Consider the following 15996-nt stretch of genomic DNA (forward strand, 5'->3'; position numbering starts at 1 on the left):
ATCATGATCCGTACAGTACTGGGGGGCGGCACTGTTGCCACCCCCCCAGTACAGCAGTGATTGAGCGGCCGTAGTGACCGCACCAATCACTGCAGTATGGGGAGGAGGGAAGTGGGTGCAGGAGCACGCTGTTCCATTCTGCCCACCATTCTTCAGTGATCTGGTGTACAGGACGGAGTCCCGTGCTGCCATCTCCCCCCTCATACACTAAAAAGTGCCCCCTTGCCCCCTTTCTGTCGCCCCTTGACACAGAAAGCAGTCAGGGAAAGCAATAGATTAGGTAGGGATAGTTAGGGGTTAATTTTTTTTTTGGGTGTGTACCATCTGTAGGTGTCTGTGGGTCCGTAGCACCTTTAGCTGCGTGACCCGGCCCTACAGGGTCGCTGTGGTCTGCCCCCAGCTTTTTTTTGGGGGGGGGGGGCGGGGTGCAGACCTTTTTTTTTTCATCTGTAGGTGTCCGCGGCACCTTTAGCTGCGCGACCCCGGCCCTACAGGGTCGCTGTGGTCTGCCCCCAGGGTTTTTATGGGGGCGCAGACCTATTTTTTCTAAATGTGTGGCGGGCCCTCTTAGCTATAAAAGAGTGGTCCGCCACTGTTAGCTAAAGCCCACCCGGCGCTTATCAGTCCCGTAGTACTGATCTGCGTTTTTTTGTGGTGAAGGCGCTTTTTTGGGTATTAACCCCTTAAGGACCAGGGGTTTTTCCGTTTTTGCACTTTCGTTTTTTCCTCCTTACCTTTAAAAAATCATAACCCTTTCAATTTTGCACCTAAAAATCCATATGATAGCTTATTTTTTGGGCCACCAATTCTACTTTGTAGTGACATCAGTCATTTTACCCAAAAATCTACGGCAAAATGCAAAAAAAAATAATTGTGAGACAAAATGTAAAAAAAAAACGCCATTTTGTAACTTTTGGGTGCTTCTGTTTCTACGCACAAAATTTTTCGGTAAAAATGACACCTTATCTTTATTCTGTAGGTCCATACGATTAAAATGATCCCCTACTTATATAGGTTTGATTTTGTCGCACTTCTGAAAAAAATCATAACTACCGTATATACTCGAGTATAAGCCGACCCGAGTATAAGCCGAGACCCCTAATTTCAACCCAAAATCCCAGGAAAAGTTATTGACTCGAGTATAAGCCTAGGGTGGGAAATACCTCATCCCCCCCTGTCATCATCCAGACCCGTCATTAACATCCTCATCATCATCCCCTTGTCATCATCCCACACATCCCCCCTTCATCATCCCCTTATCATCCCACACATCCCCCCTTCATCATCCCCTTGTCATCATCCCACACATCCCCCCTTCATCATCCCCTTATCATCCCGCACATCCCCCCTTCATCATCCCCTTATCATCCCACACATCCCCCCTTCATCATCCCCTTGTAATCATCCCACACCCCCCCCTTCATCATCCCCTTATCATCCCACACATCCCCCCTTCATCATCCCCTTATCATCCCACACATCCCCCCTTCATCATCCCCTTATCATCCCGCACATCCCCCCTTCATCATCCCCTTATCATCCCACACATCCCCCCTTCATCATCCCCTTGTAATCATCCCACACCCCCCCCTTCATCATCCCCACCCCCCTTCATCATCCCCACACCCCCCCCCTTCATCATCCTCTTCTCATCATTCGCCCTCAGTGGTCTTCAACCTGCGGACCTCCAGAGGTTTCAAAACTACAACTCCCAGCAAGCCCGGGCAGCCATCGGCTGTCCGGGCTTGCTGGGAGTTGTAGTTTTGAAACCTCCGGAGGTCCGCAGGTTGAAGACCACTGCGGCCTTCAACATCATCCAGCCCCCTCTCACCCCCTTTAGTTCTGTACAGTACTCACCTCCGCTCGGCGCTGGTCCGGTCCTGCAGGGCTGTCCGGTGAGGAGGTGGTCCGGTGAGGAGGTGGTCCGGGCTGCTATCTTCACCGGGGGGCGCCTCTTCTCCGCGCTTCCGGCCCGGAATAGAGGCGTTGCCTTGACAATGACGCAGAAGTACGTTGGCAATGAACGCACCTCTGCGTCGTTGTCACGGCAACGTGACTATTCTGAGGCCGGGCCCGAAGCGCTTAGAAGAGGCGCCCCCGGTGAAGATAGCAGCCCGGAACCACTATGCCACCGGACCACCTCCTCTCCGGACAGCCCTGCAGGACCGGACCAGCGCCGAGCGGAGGTGAGTACTCAGAACTAAAGGGGGTGAGAGGGGGCTGGATGATGTTGAAGGCCGCAGTGGTCTTCAACCTGCGGACCTCCGGAGGTTTCAAAACTACAACTCCCAGCAAGCCCGGACAGCCGATGGCTGCCCGGGCTTGCTGGGAGTTGTAGTTTTGAAACCTCTGGAGGTCCGCAGGTTGAAGACCACTGCGGGTGGGGGAGTTCACTCGAGTATAAGCCGAGGGGGGTGTTTTCAGCACGAAAAATCGTGCTGAAAAACTCGGCTTATACTCGAGTATATACGGTACATGCAGGAAAATTTATATGTTTAAAATTGGCATTTTCTGACCCCTATAACTTTTTTATTTTACCGCGTATGGGTCGGTATGAGGGCTCATTTTTTGCGCCGTGATCTGAAGTTTTTAGCGGTACCATTGATCTGACTTGTATTGATCTGACTTGTTGATCACTTTTTATTCATTTTTTCATTATATAAAAAGTTACCAAAAAGACACTATTTTGGACTTTGGAATTTTTTGGCGCGTACGCCATTGACCGTGCGGTTTAATTAATGATATATTTTTATAATTCGGACATTTCCGCACGTGGCGATACCACATATGTTTATTTTTATTTACACTGTTTTTTTTTTTATGGGAAAAGGGGGGTGATTTAAACTTTTAATAGGGGAGGTGTTAAATGATCTTTATTCACTTTTTTTTCCACTTTTTTTTTGCAGTGTTATAGCTCCCATAGGGGCTATAACACTGCACACAATGATCTTTCTCATTGATCACTGGTTTCTCATAGGAAACCAGTGATCGATGATTCTGCCGCTTGACTGCTCATGCCTGGATCTCAGGCACAGAGCAGTCATTTGGCGATCGAACACCAGGAGGCAAGGTAGGAGACCCTCCTCGTGTCTAACAGCTGTTCGGGACGCCGCGGCGATCCCGGCATGGTTTCACTTTCACTTTAGACGCAGCGTTCAAGTTTGAACGCCGTGTCTAAAGGGTTAATAGCATGCGGCACCGCGATCAATGCCGCGTGCTATTAGCCACGGGTCCCGGCCGTTGTTAGAGGCCGGGCCTGACCCGCTATGACGCGGGGCCACGTCGTTACAGAAAGGGAAAGGACTCAGGACGTACCGGTACGTCCTTGGTCCTTAAGGGGTTAAATCGTCTTTTTATTTTTTGCACCAATAGGCGGTCTGTGCCACCAGTAGCAGGCCTGTGCTGTGTGGACAGACCGTACCTGTGTGTGCGGCCTGTCCCACCGCTGTCAGTGATTTATCAATGATTAGCGTTTTTTTTTTTGGGTTCAGGCAGGTGTTTTTTTTCCAGGTAAATCTTTTTTTTTTTTTTTTTTTTCGGGTTTTTTGTGCGGGGGTCTGTGTACGTGCCATCAGCCATTGTTCTGGGCTGAGTGGCCAGACACCCCACTGACTTCTGCGCTCCCTGCCGCCACCAAGCGCTAATCAGTGTGCACACCACTGATTAGGTAAACGCCTTTTTTCGGCGCAGGGTTCTTTGCACTAGAAGTCTTTAAAAAAAAAAAAAAAAAAGTTAATTTTCTTTTTTTTAGTTTAGTTTTATTTTATATTTCTGTTCTTAGGGCGGGTTAGTTAGGTTAGGGCGGGTTAGGGAGGTAGTATCACACCACACACACCAATTAAGTTTCCCCCCCCAAGTTTCCCGCCGCCATGCGAGGCCGCAAACCTCCTCTGCTCCTGACCCTGTGCCCTATGCTAGTATAAGTCCCCCCTGGCGCTCATACTAGTCAAGCCCCCCAGCCAAGTTCACTGGTGCCCCGTACCAGCGAACTTGTCTGGACTCAGCCAGCGGACCACGAGCTCGTGATTCCTGAGTTTGTTGGACTATTTCATTTTTTTTTTCAGTGACGACTTTTGTCAATCTGATTTTTGACCAGACGAACCTGTGTGCCCAACAGTTCATCGCCGCAAACCCAGGTTCATTTTTTATCCAGACCCAATGAGTGGTTCCCAGTCAATGCAGCCAATATGAGGACATGGTCCTTGTGCTGCATATGGGTCTAGTTAAAAAAAAACAGTGTCAGGCAATACTGGAGTGGGGGCGTCCTTTACCAGACCCCGCTCTACAGTATGGCCATGGCACGTCCCCGGTTCGAGGCCATTTGGAAATGTTTGCATTATGCTGATAATGCGGCATGTCCCCCCTTAAAGTGATAACGCATATGACCGCCTGTATAAAATCAGGCCGGTCATCAATCACTTCGGGGCCAAATTTTGGGAGGCCTATGTCCCGGGTGTGGGAGGTCGCTATTGATGAGTCTCTCATCAGCTTTAAGGGGAGACTCAACTTCCGGCAATACATCCCTACCAAGCGAGGGCGGTCCTCAAGCCCGAATGTATTCTGGACTACAATCGGTATATAGGGGGAGTTCATCTTTCTGATCAAGTCCTGAAGCCATATGATGCCATGCAGAAAACACGGACATGGTACAAAAAAGTTGCGGTCTACATGGTACAGGTTGCCATGTACAACTCTTGTACTGTCCCAGTACGCTGGCAACACAGGGACATTCCTGCGGTTTCAAGAGGTAGTTCTAAATGCCATCATCTTTGGTGGCCGCCAAGGAGTGGGTCATAGCACCTCTGGAACTGTGGGCCCCGGATCATTTCCAGCCAACACTTTCCAGGTGAGGTCCCCCACACTGGAAAGAAGGGACAATCCCAGAAAAAATGTGTGTCACAGGAGGGGGATTCGGAAGGACACCACCTCTCAGTGTGACACTTGCTTCGATCATCACGGCCTCTGCATTAGAAACTGCTTCAGGGAGTATCACACTTCCATGGAGCACTACATTTTTTATCCTTTTCCCTAATTTTAATTTCCCAGAATTCGACTCCCAATGTACCAGTCCAGAGTACATTGTCTTCCAATTTTTTAACCCCTCAAGGACGCAGCCCTTTTTCACCTTAAGGACTGAGCCCTTTTTCGCAATTATGACCACCGTCACTTTACGAATTAATAACGCGAAAACGCTTTTACCGAATATTCTGATTCTGAGATTGTTTTTTCGTGACATATTCTACTTTATTTTGGTGGTAAATTTTCGGCGTTAATTGCATCCTTTTTTGGTGAAAAATCCCCAAATTTCATGAAAATGTTGAAAATTTAGCATTTTTCTAACTTTGAAGCTCTCTAATTGTAAGGAAAATGAATATTCCAAATAAATTTTATTTTTCTTCACAAATACAATATGTCCACTTTATGTTGGCATCATAAAATGGACATACTTTTGCTTTTTGAAAAAATTAGAGGGCTTCAAAGTAGAGCAGCAATTTTCAAAAATGTCATGAAAATTGCTAAATCTGAAGGGACAGATGTTACAGAACTACAACTCCCAGCATGCCTGGGCAGTCGAGGCATGCTGAGAGTTGTAGTTTGGCAACATCTGGAGGGCTACTGTTTGGACAAACTGTGACCCTCCAGATGTTGCAAAACTACAACTCCCAGCATGCCCAGCCAGCCTTTGGCTGTCTGGGCATGCTGGGAGTTGCAGTTTGGCCCCCCTAGTGGTTGCCACAGTAAAGATCGATTTACTTTCACTTTCAATGATTTCAGCAGGCATCTGGCTCCGGTCCCCAACCGGCTAGCGGTGGGGACCGGATTTCCCACGGGCGTATGGATACGCCCTCGGTCCTTAAGAACTCGGAATGCAGGGCGTATCCATACGCCCTGTGTCCTGAAGAGGTTAAACCAAACCCCCCCCCCCACCCACCCCAAAAAAAAAAACTCTTTCCCAATACCCATGATATCTTTTTTTCCCCCCAAAAACAATTAGTCATGGGACACAGAGTCAACAGCATTGGGGGTTTACAGTTGCCTCAAATGTGCAGCGCTCTCTCCCCACCTGAGTGGAGTGCGTATTTGAGGTAACAGGTTAGTAATGGCCACACACAGAATGATGATTCAGAGGATAGGGTTTGGGGCTGGCATAATATTTACTTCGGGCTATACTTTGGGTCATCATTCTGGGAATTGGCATATCAGTACTAAAATTGCAATTTTCATTCTGCCGGTCCCTCCCCTCCTCAATAGTACACTTCATCCATTCCTGGAAAATAAATTTAGGGAACACCCGTCTGTTCCAAATGTCCACTTCACTCCTATACACCTTCCCTAGGGGGTGCACTGTTTGTAGTATTCTCACATATGGGTATTCCTTTCTTGTATTTTTCTCTGAATGTATGTAACTGTTAGGTCCGTAACAAACATCGGCCTCAAATGCTGAGTTCTCGCTCATGAGCTCTGTCGTATTTCCAGGTGACAATTCGGAGTCACATGTTAGTTTTTCCCAGAAAAATTAAGCAGAGCATAGGTTGAAGATTGCAATTTTCAAAAGCTACCCTTCATCCATTCCTGGAAAATAAATTTAGGAAACACCCGTGCATTCAAAATGTCCTTTTTACCCCTATACCCATTCCTCAGGGTGGGTACTTTCTGTAATGGTGTCACATGTGGGTGTTTCATTTTTGTATTTTCCTCTGAATGTATGTAACCGTCAGCTACTGCTATGCCATAGGCCCCCAATTTCTCCAATTACCCCTTGGGGAAAAAAATTTGGGTAACCCCAGCATTTTAGTGTAAAAAAATCTAATTTTTCAATTTACGGCCCACTGTTCAAAAAAACTGTGAGGTATAAGTACTCACTGTACCCCTTGTTACCTTCCTTGAGGGGTGTAGTTTCAAAATTGTGGTCACTTGCCAGGGTTTTTATTTTAGCTTTTACGTCAGAACCTCAACCATTGCAGTGCAGAGCACCACTTTAGGCCTCAAATCTTATCGGTGCTGTCTCACTCCTAAGCCCTGTTTTGCACCCACATAGTGCTTTACCGCCATGTATGGGGTATATCCTTATTCTGGAGAAATTGGGCTACAAATTTTGTGGAGCTTTTTTTCTCTTTCTACTAAAAAAATTTTGGTTAATACCAGAAATTTAGTATTAATAATCTAATCTTTCACATTTATGGCCCACTGTTCAAAAAACCTTTGAGGTGTAAGTACTCACTGTAACCCTTGTTACGTTCCTGGAGGGGTCTAGTCTCCAAAATGGTGTCACATGTGGGAGGTTTCTGCTGTTCTGGCTCCATGGGAGGTTTGAAAATGCACATGGGCCCCGACTTCAATTTCAGCAAAATTCTCTCTCAAAAAGACTAATGGCGCTCCTTCTGTTCTGAGACCTGTAGTGCGCCAGCAGAGCATTTAACATCCACATATGGGGCATTTTTTTAATTGGGAGAAATTGGGCTTCAAATTTTGGGGTCCATTTTCTCCAATTACCCCTTGTGAAAAAGAAAAATTTGGGGTAACAAATTTTCAAAACTCCCACAGTTGCTCTTTCCCTCTTGAGTCATTTTGTGAGCCCACAGAGCACTTTATGTCAACATATGAGATACTGTATATACTCGAGTATAAGCCGAGTTTTTCAGCACGATTTTTCGTGCTGAAAACGCCCCCCTCGGCTTATACTCGAGTGAACTCTCCGCCTGTCAATCTCTTCATCAGTGGTCTTCAACCTGCGGACCTCCAGAGGTTTCAAAACTACAACTCCCAGCATGCGCTGTCCGGGCATGCTGGGTGTTCTAGTTTTGAAACCTCTGGAGGTCCGCAGGTTGAAGACCACTTTGGCGTTTATTGGGGTTTACTAGCCAAAACTGATGGTATGGCACTTTTTTATGTCAGTTTAAAAATGACTTTGAATTGCAACAAAATTTCGGTATTAGTAACCGTTTTTGCGAGTATAAAAGGCACTAATAGTAAATTCCCGACCACTGCAAAAAAGAAGCTGTCAAAAGTTGATTTGCAGTCAGAACCTGAAAACAACGTAATGACAAAGGCGCAATGAAAAGTCGCAAATCGCAATAAAAGACGTGTATATGCAATGATAAATACCCCCCAATGTATTTGTGAATCAATATAACATTTATTTGGAATTTCCATTTTCCTTAAAAGCAGAGAGTTTCAAAGTTAGAAAAATGCTAAATTTAAAATTTTTTCATCAAATTTTTGAATTTTTCACCAAGAAATGATGCATTGAAAGTATCGACGAAAATGTACCACTAACATAAAGTAGAATATGTCACGAAAAAACTCTCGGAATCAGAATAATCGGTAAAAGCATTCCTGAGTTATTAATGCATAAAGTGACAGAGGTCAGAATTGCAAAAAATGCCTCAGTCCTTAAAGGGGTACTCCGGTGAAAACCTTTTTTCTTTTAAATCAACTGGTGGCAGAAAGTTAAACATATTTGTTACTTCTATTAAAAAATCTTAATCCTTCCAGTACTTATTAGCTGCTGAATGCTACAGAGGAAATTCCTTTCTTTTTGGAACACTGATGACATCACGAGCACAGTGCTCTCTGCTGACATCTCTGTCCATTTTAGCAACCGTGCATAGCAGATGTATGCTAAGGGCAGCATGGTGGCTCAGTGGTTAGCACTGCTGCCTTGCTAGTGCTGGGGACTTGGGTTCAAATCCCACTAAGGACAACAATAAATAAAGCGTTGTTATTATTATTATAATAATGTCAGCAGAGAGAACTGTGCTCGTGATGTCATCAGAGAGCATTGCAAAAAGAAAATAATTTCCTCTGTAGTATTCAGCAGCCAATAAGTACAGGAAGGATTAAGATTTTTTAATAGAAGTAATTTACAAATATTTTTAACTTTCTGCCACCAGTTGATTTAAAAGAAAAAAGGTTTTCAACGGAGTACCCCTTTAAGGGGTTAAACCCTTTTTAAAGAGTACATCTCATGATCTTGTAAAATTTTATAATCCTCCCAGTTCACTGCCCCCATCATGATAAACCACCCCCTGCCTTTACTTTTATTATTTTTTATTATTTTTTAGTTTTCTACCTTGATATTGCTCTGTATTTTCTGCTCAGTCACATTCACAGACTGGGAAGGGGGCGTTCCTCAGCAGGCGTGACATCATCTGAAGCCATACAGGGGAGAACTTCCTCCCTCACTCTGCTACACACAGCCCAGAGCAGTTCAATGTGTGAGATAAGCTATGATTGGCTTAGGCTGCACACACCCCCCTCAGCATTTGCTGATTTTGGACTTCTACCAGGCCAGCAGGAGACACCTAGAGGCAGCTTTTTAAAACACAAAAAAAGATAGAAAATTAAAAAGATTTTCAACTCCACAATTGTACCACCAAGGAGGATAATGGAGCGCTGCCCACGACTTCTTGAATAATAGTATTTATTTAAAAAGGATAATAAAAACGTACAACGCGTTTCAAAGCTGGACCAAGAGAGAAAGTAGCCAGTCCGGCTTCGAACCGCGTTGTACGTTTTTATTATCCTTTTAAAATAAATACTATTATTCAAGAAGTCGTTGGCAATGCTCCATTATCCTCCTTGGTGGTACGATTGTGGATTTGGATTTTACTGAACACGCAGCCCAGCGTGTCGGAAGAAGCAAAAGGGCACTGCAGCCTTGTACAGTGGCGTTGCTAGGGTTGGTGTCACCCGGTGCGGTAGGAAATGGTGTCACCCCCATACCTTCCCCCCCTCAGTAAGTTCTTTCTAGATTTTTAAATTATTTCTATTTAAAATCTTAATCCTTACAGTACTTATAAGCTGTTGTATTCTCCACAGGAAGTTGTGTAGTTCTTTCCAGTCTGTCCACAGTGCTCTGTCTGTCCATGTTAGGAACTGTCCAGAGCAGGAGAGGTTTGCAATGGGGATTTGCTCCTACTATGGAGAGTTCTTGACATGGACAGAGGTGTCAGCACAGAGCACTCTGGTCAGACAGAAAATAAATTAAAAAAGAAAAGAACTTCCTGTGAATCACTTATACAGCATCTAATAAGTACTGGAAGGATTAAGATTTTTAAGTAGAAGTAATTTATAAATTTGTTTATCTTTGTAGCACCAATTGATGAAAAAATTTTTTTTTCCAGTAGAGTACCCCTTTATGCAGTGGTGAGGTTATGCTGGGAGTTGTAGTTTCACTCATCATAACTGTAGAACTGACAAGTGACTACAGCTCTGATAGGACATAGTGAGGAGAATGTACAATGATATCAGTGACTACAGGTGACGTCTTCTCTATAGTGAGGAGAATACACAATGATATCAGTGACTACAGGTGACGTCTTCTCTATAGTGAGGAGAATACACAATCATATCAGTGACTACAGGTGACGTCTTCTCTATAGTGAGGAGAATACACAATGATATCAGTGACTACAGGTGACGCCTTCTCTATAGTGAGGAGAATACACAATGATATCAGTGACTACAGGTGACATCTTCTCTATAGTGAGGAGAATACACAATGATATCAGTGACTACAGGTGACGTCTTCTCTATAGTGAGGAGAATACACAATGATATCAGTGACTACAGGTGACGTCTTCTCTATAGTGAGGAGAATACACAATGATATCAGTGACTACAGGTGACGTCTTCTCTATAGTGAGGAGAATACACAATGATATCAGTGACTACAGGTGACGTCTTCTCTATAGTCTTCCCTTATCTAATTCAGATGAAACATACCGCCTGGTCCAGCTAAAACTTCTCTCTGCAGAATGTGACGCCCAGATGTCTCCTCACTATGTCAGCGCATTCTCATCCTCTATATGAAAACAATAATTATTATAAACCTGCCAGACACTGTATCCTCTAAATATAATACTACTATACACTATACTCTTTGATTATAAACCTTCTATACACCATACCCACTGAATATAATAATACCACACACTGTACATTCTGAATACCAACACATACTGTACACTCTGAATATAAATCTGTCACATACTGTACCCTCTGAATATACCGTCACACACTGTACCCTCTGAATATAAATCTGCCACATACTGTACCCTCTGAATATAAATCTGCCACATACTGTACCCTCTGAATATAAATCTGCCACATACTGTACCCTCTGAATATAAATCTGCCACATACTGTACCCTCTGAATATAAATCTGCCACATACTGTACCCTCTGAATATACCGCCACACACTGTGCCCTCTGAATATAAATCTGCCACATACTGTACCCTCTGAATATAAATCTGGTGGTGTTGCTAGTTGATGATGGGGGTGCTAGTACTGGGGAGGTGTTGCTGGAGGATGATAAGGGTGCTACTGGCCATCCCCCCTGGCAGTATCACCCCCATCGTCCATCGGTAGGATCATACTCCTGGCAGGAGCACCCCCATCATCCACCATCAGGATCTGCTGATGGAGGTGCTGCTGCTGGGGGGGTTTGCTGGTGGATGATGAGGGTGCTACTGCCAGGGGGGGAGCATTAGGTAGGCAGCAGTTCCCCCACTTAAGGTAGGTAGCAGTTCCCCCACATTAGGTAGGTAGCAGTTCTCCACATTAGGTAGGTAGCAGTTCACCCACATTAGGTAGGTAGCAGTTTCCCCACATTAGGTAGCATAGATTCCCCACATTTGGTACCAGTTACCCCACATTAGGTAGTTATTTCCCCACATTAAGTAGCACAGATTCCCCACATTAGGTAGCACAAATTCCACACATTAGGTAGCACAGATTCCACACATTAGGTAGCAGTTTCCCCACATTAGGTAGCACAGATTCCCCACATTAGGTAGCAGTTTTCCCACATTATGTAGCAGCCTTCGCACATTAGGTAGCAGTTTTCCAACATTAGGTAGCAGTTTCCCCACATTAGGTATCATAGATTCCCCACATTTGGTAGTAGTTTCCCCCCATTAGGCCGCAGGTTTCCTTGCATGTTCCCCACAATAGGTCAAAGTCTCCCCACATTAGATCACTGGTTCAAACAAACCCCCCCTCCCCCCAAACAAAAAAAAAAACACACACACACAACACAGATAGATAGAGAGACACACACACACACACAGTCAGAGAGACACACACAGAGAGACACACACACACAGTCAGAGAGACACACACAGAGAGACACACACACACACACAGAGTCACACACAGTCACACACACACACAGTCACACAAAGACAGAGTGTCACACACAGACAGAGAGCCACACACAGACAGAGATTGCGACAGACACACACAGTCACACACACAGAGAGACACACACTCACAGACACACACACACACAGTCACACACACAGACAGAGACACACAAACAGAGAGAGTGAGACAGACACACACTCACCCATCCAGCGCAGCGCTCCTTCTCTCTGGGCGCTCTGCGAGTGACGTCACGTCCTCCTGCACCGGCCCTGCGGAGGGACGTCGGACCGGCGCAGCAGAAGGCGTGGGGGCGCAGGCCGGTTCACTGTGCAGGGGGGGGGGGTTGGGTGCTAGTACGGAGACGCAACAAGTCAGGACCGGGGGGGGGGGGAGAATGCTCTTACAGAGGCAGCTCAAGTGGGGGCCGTGGGGGGCTCCTAGTATGGAGACAGGCAGAGCAACTGAGGACCGGCGGCGTACCTGGTGTCACCCCATCAGGATGGTGTCACCCGGTGCGGGCCGCACCCCCCACACCCCGGTCGCAACGCCACTGGCCTTGTATAAATGCCCTAATTTACTATGAGCTTTTGGAGGATATCACACAAGGAAGCACTTCTCGTTCTTTTATTGCATTAGAAAGATTTTGTATTTACCATAAGGAGTGCGATAGAAAAAATTTTGTTTTAATTTAAGGGAACCTGTCGGGTGAAAATACAATCTAATTATAGAGCAAGAGGAGCGGAGCAGAGACTGATCTATATTTTTTGGGAAAAGTTCTTTGGGGAAAATCTCTATCTGCTCTAGGCTAAGTAGTCAAGTGGTGCGGTCCTAATGCTTTATGTGTATAAATGCATATGCAAAGAGTTGTCAATCACTGAGTAGGACCGCCCACCAGACAACTTCACTTAGAATGAGCAGAGATTTATATGTATAAATGACAATTTATCTTGAGACTTTCCACACAAAACTATACAGTGCCCTTTTGTTCACTCCCTTGAACTTTTTGCCCAACTTTTTTTCCTAGTGTTACAAACTGGAATTCAAATAGACTTAATATACTTTTACCATTTCATCAACACAACATGCAAAGTGCTTTGAAAGTGCAAAATACATTTTATTTTGATACAATAATGAGAACCAAAAAGTTTACGTATGTTGGATTCATAAGTATTCACTCTTCTTTCTTCTTGGCAACAAGAGTCAGATTGGATGGAGACTTCTAATAACAGCAATTTAAACACACTTTTCCAAATTACTTCTATTTAAAAAAATCTCAATCCTTCCTGTACTTATCAGCTGCTGTATGCTCCAGAGGAAGTTCTTTTTGAATTTCCTTTCTGTCTGACCACAGTGCTCTCTGCTGACACCTCTGTCCTTTTTAGGAACTGTCCAAAGTAGGAGAAAATCCCCATAGAAAACCTTTCCTGCTCTGGACAGTTCCTGACATAGATAGTGGTGTCAGCAGAGAGCACTGGTGTCAGACAGAAAAGAAATTCAAAAAGAAAAGCACTTCCTCTGTAGTATACAGCAGCTGATAAGTACTGGAAGGATTAAATTATTTTTTTAATGAAAGTAATTTCAAAATCTGTTTAACTTTCTGGCACCAGTTGATTTAAAAAAAATAAATAAATATATATATATATATATATATATATATATATATATGTTTTCCAGTGGAGTACCCCTTTAAGTTTTGCCAACGGTTCTAAGCTGGGTTCAGGTCTTGACTATTTTAGGACATTAACATGCTTTCATCTAAATTGTTCCATTGTAGCTCTGACTGTATGTTTGGGGTCATTGTCCTGAAAGATGAACCTCCGTCCCAGCCTCAAGTCTTTTGCAGACTGCATAGTTTTTTTTCAGCAGCTTCATCCATATTTCTTACCAGTTTCCCTGTCCCTGCTGAAGAGAAGATTCTCCACAGTAAGATGCAACCACCACCATGTGACACTGGGGGGATGCTGTGCTCAGGGCGATGGGCAGTGTTGGTTTTCTCCCACACATAGCGTTTTGCAATGAGGCCAAAAAGTAAAATTTTAGCTTAATCTGACCAGCGCATTTTCTTCCACTTTGCTGTGTGTGTTTTGCTTCCACATGGCTTGTGACAAACTTAAAGGGTAGCTCCCACCATCCTATTTTCTTTTTTTTGCTAGCCCGTTCCCCCCCCCCCCCTGCTACGGCACTAGCCCGTTTCCTCCTCCCGCCCCGCATACCCCGTTCCCTCATTACACTTGCAGTTACTGCAGAGTCCGGCAGCGGGCGTGCAGGGACAGCGGCGGTAACGAGGCGGCGGCGATGTGCGGGAGGAGTTGCCTCCCAGCCAGTGGCCGGGGAGCCAATGCGCTCGCTCCCGCCTGTCTGATTGACAGGCAGGGAGCGAGTGCAGCCTAACTGAAAAAGGACTGATTGCCACTCCAAAATCAGTCCTTTTTCAGTAGCCGGTTTTTAAAATGTAAATTAAACCTTTTTAATGAAAAAATAATAATAATAAAAGTATATTAGAGATATGTTGTAGTACATAAGTACTACAACATATCAAAAAATAAAGTTGGTGACAGTGCCCATTTAAAGGAGTATTCCAGGAAAAAACTTTTTTTATATATATCAACTGGCAGAAAGTTAAACAGATTTGTAAATTATCTTGATAGGAGAATGAATGAAAGAGTCGGCAACTCACCGAAGAAGCACATTCACTGTGTGAAACGGTTCCGTTGCCGACTTTTGTACCCCTCGCAGTGTTTCTCTCCCCTGTCATGTCATTGTGAGTATGCCGCAATAAAGAAGGATCTCACGAAAGAACCAGCGTGGTGAGTTGCCGACTCTTTCATTCATTCTCCTATCAAGATAATTTACTGTGTTTCATTGTCTGAGCACCGCCAGAGTTCACCTTGCTGCCTACCTGTGGTCCTACACCGAGCTAGTCCGTCAGTGCAGCCGCAGCAGTGCCGAGTCTCCTCTGTCCTTAGATTTGTAAATTACTTCTATTAAAAAATCTTAATCCTTTCAGCTTTTCTGATTAATTTTCTCCTCGCCCCGGCATGTCAGTTTGGGTGGATGGACTTGTTTTGGTAGGTTTGCGGTTGTGCCATATTCTATCCATTTTCTAACGATGGATTTTATGGTGCTTTGTGAGATGTTCAAAGGCTTAGGATATCTTTTTTATAACCTTTACCCATGAACTGATTGGTGAGCTCCTTGGTCTTAATGCTGCTGTTTGTTCAGTAATGCTCTCTAACAAACCCTGAGGCCTTCACAGAACAGGTGTATTTGTACTGAGTTTAAATTGCACACAGGTGGACCTTGTTTATTAAATATGCAATTTGCAAATGTGACTTGTGAAGGCAATTGGTCACACCAGATCTTTTTTTTAGGGTTTTCACCAACAAGGGGGTGAATACATAAGCACTTAACACTTTTCAGGTTTATTTGTAAAATCCATGTCATAGTTCTCCCCACTTCCAAATGATGGACTATTTTGTGTTGGTCGCAATGAAATAAATTAAAATCTGTGGTTATGCCTTGCCAAAATGTAGAAAAGTCCAAGGGAAAGGGGGCGAATATTCAAGCAAAGCCCCGTACATCAATCTTCTCAGCTTCTGTCCATGGACTGTGTCTTGTATTGTAATTGCTAAATGCAGTATCATGCACAACCCATGGTTTTTGGGAACAAAACAGTCCCTTTGCTTAAATTTTAAATGTCACTGTAAGTTATGTCAGTCACCAGCCCCAGAAATGAAGGTGTTCTTATGAAGCGCTCCCAATAAAGCCTAATAAGATGATAAATTGAAAATTGTAAAGTTTTAATTTCGCTAATATTAAAATTACAGCCTGCTTTTAGATTAT

Source organism: Hyla sarda, chromosome 11, assembly GCF_029499605.1.
Source record: "Hyla sarda isolate aHylSar1 chromosome 11, aHylSar1.hap1, whole genome shotgun sequence".
In the NCBI taxonomy this organism is placed as follows: Eukaryota; Metazoa; Chordata; class Amphibia; order Anura; family Hylidae; genus Hyla; species Hyla sarda.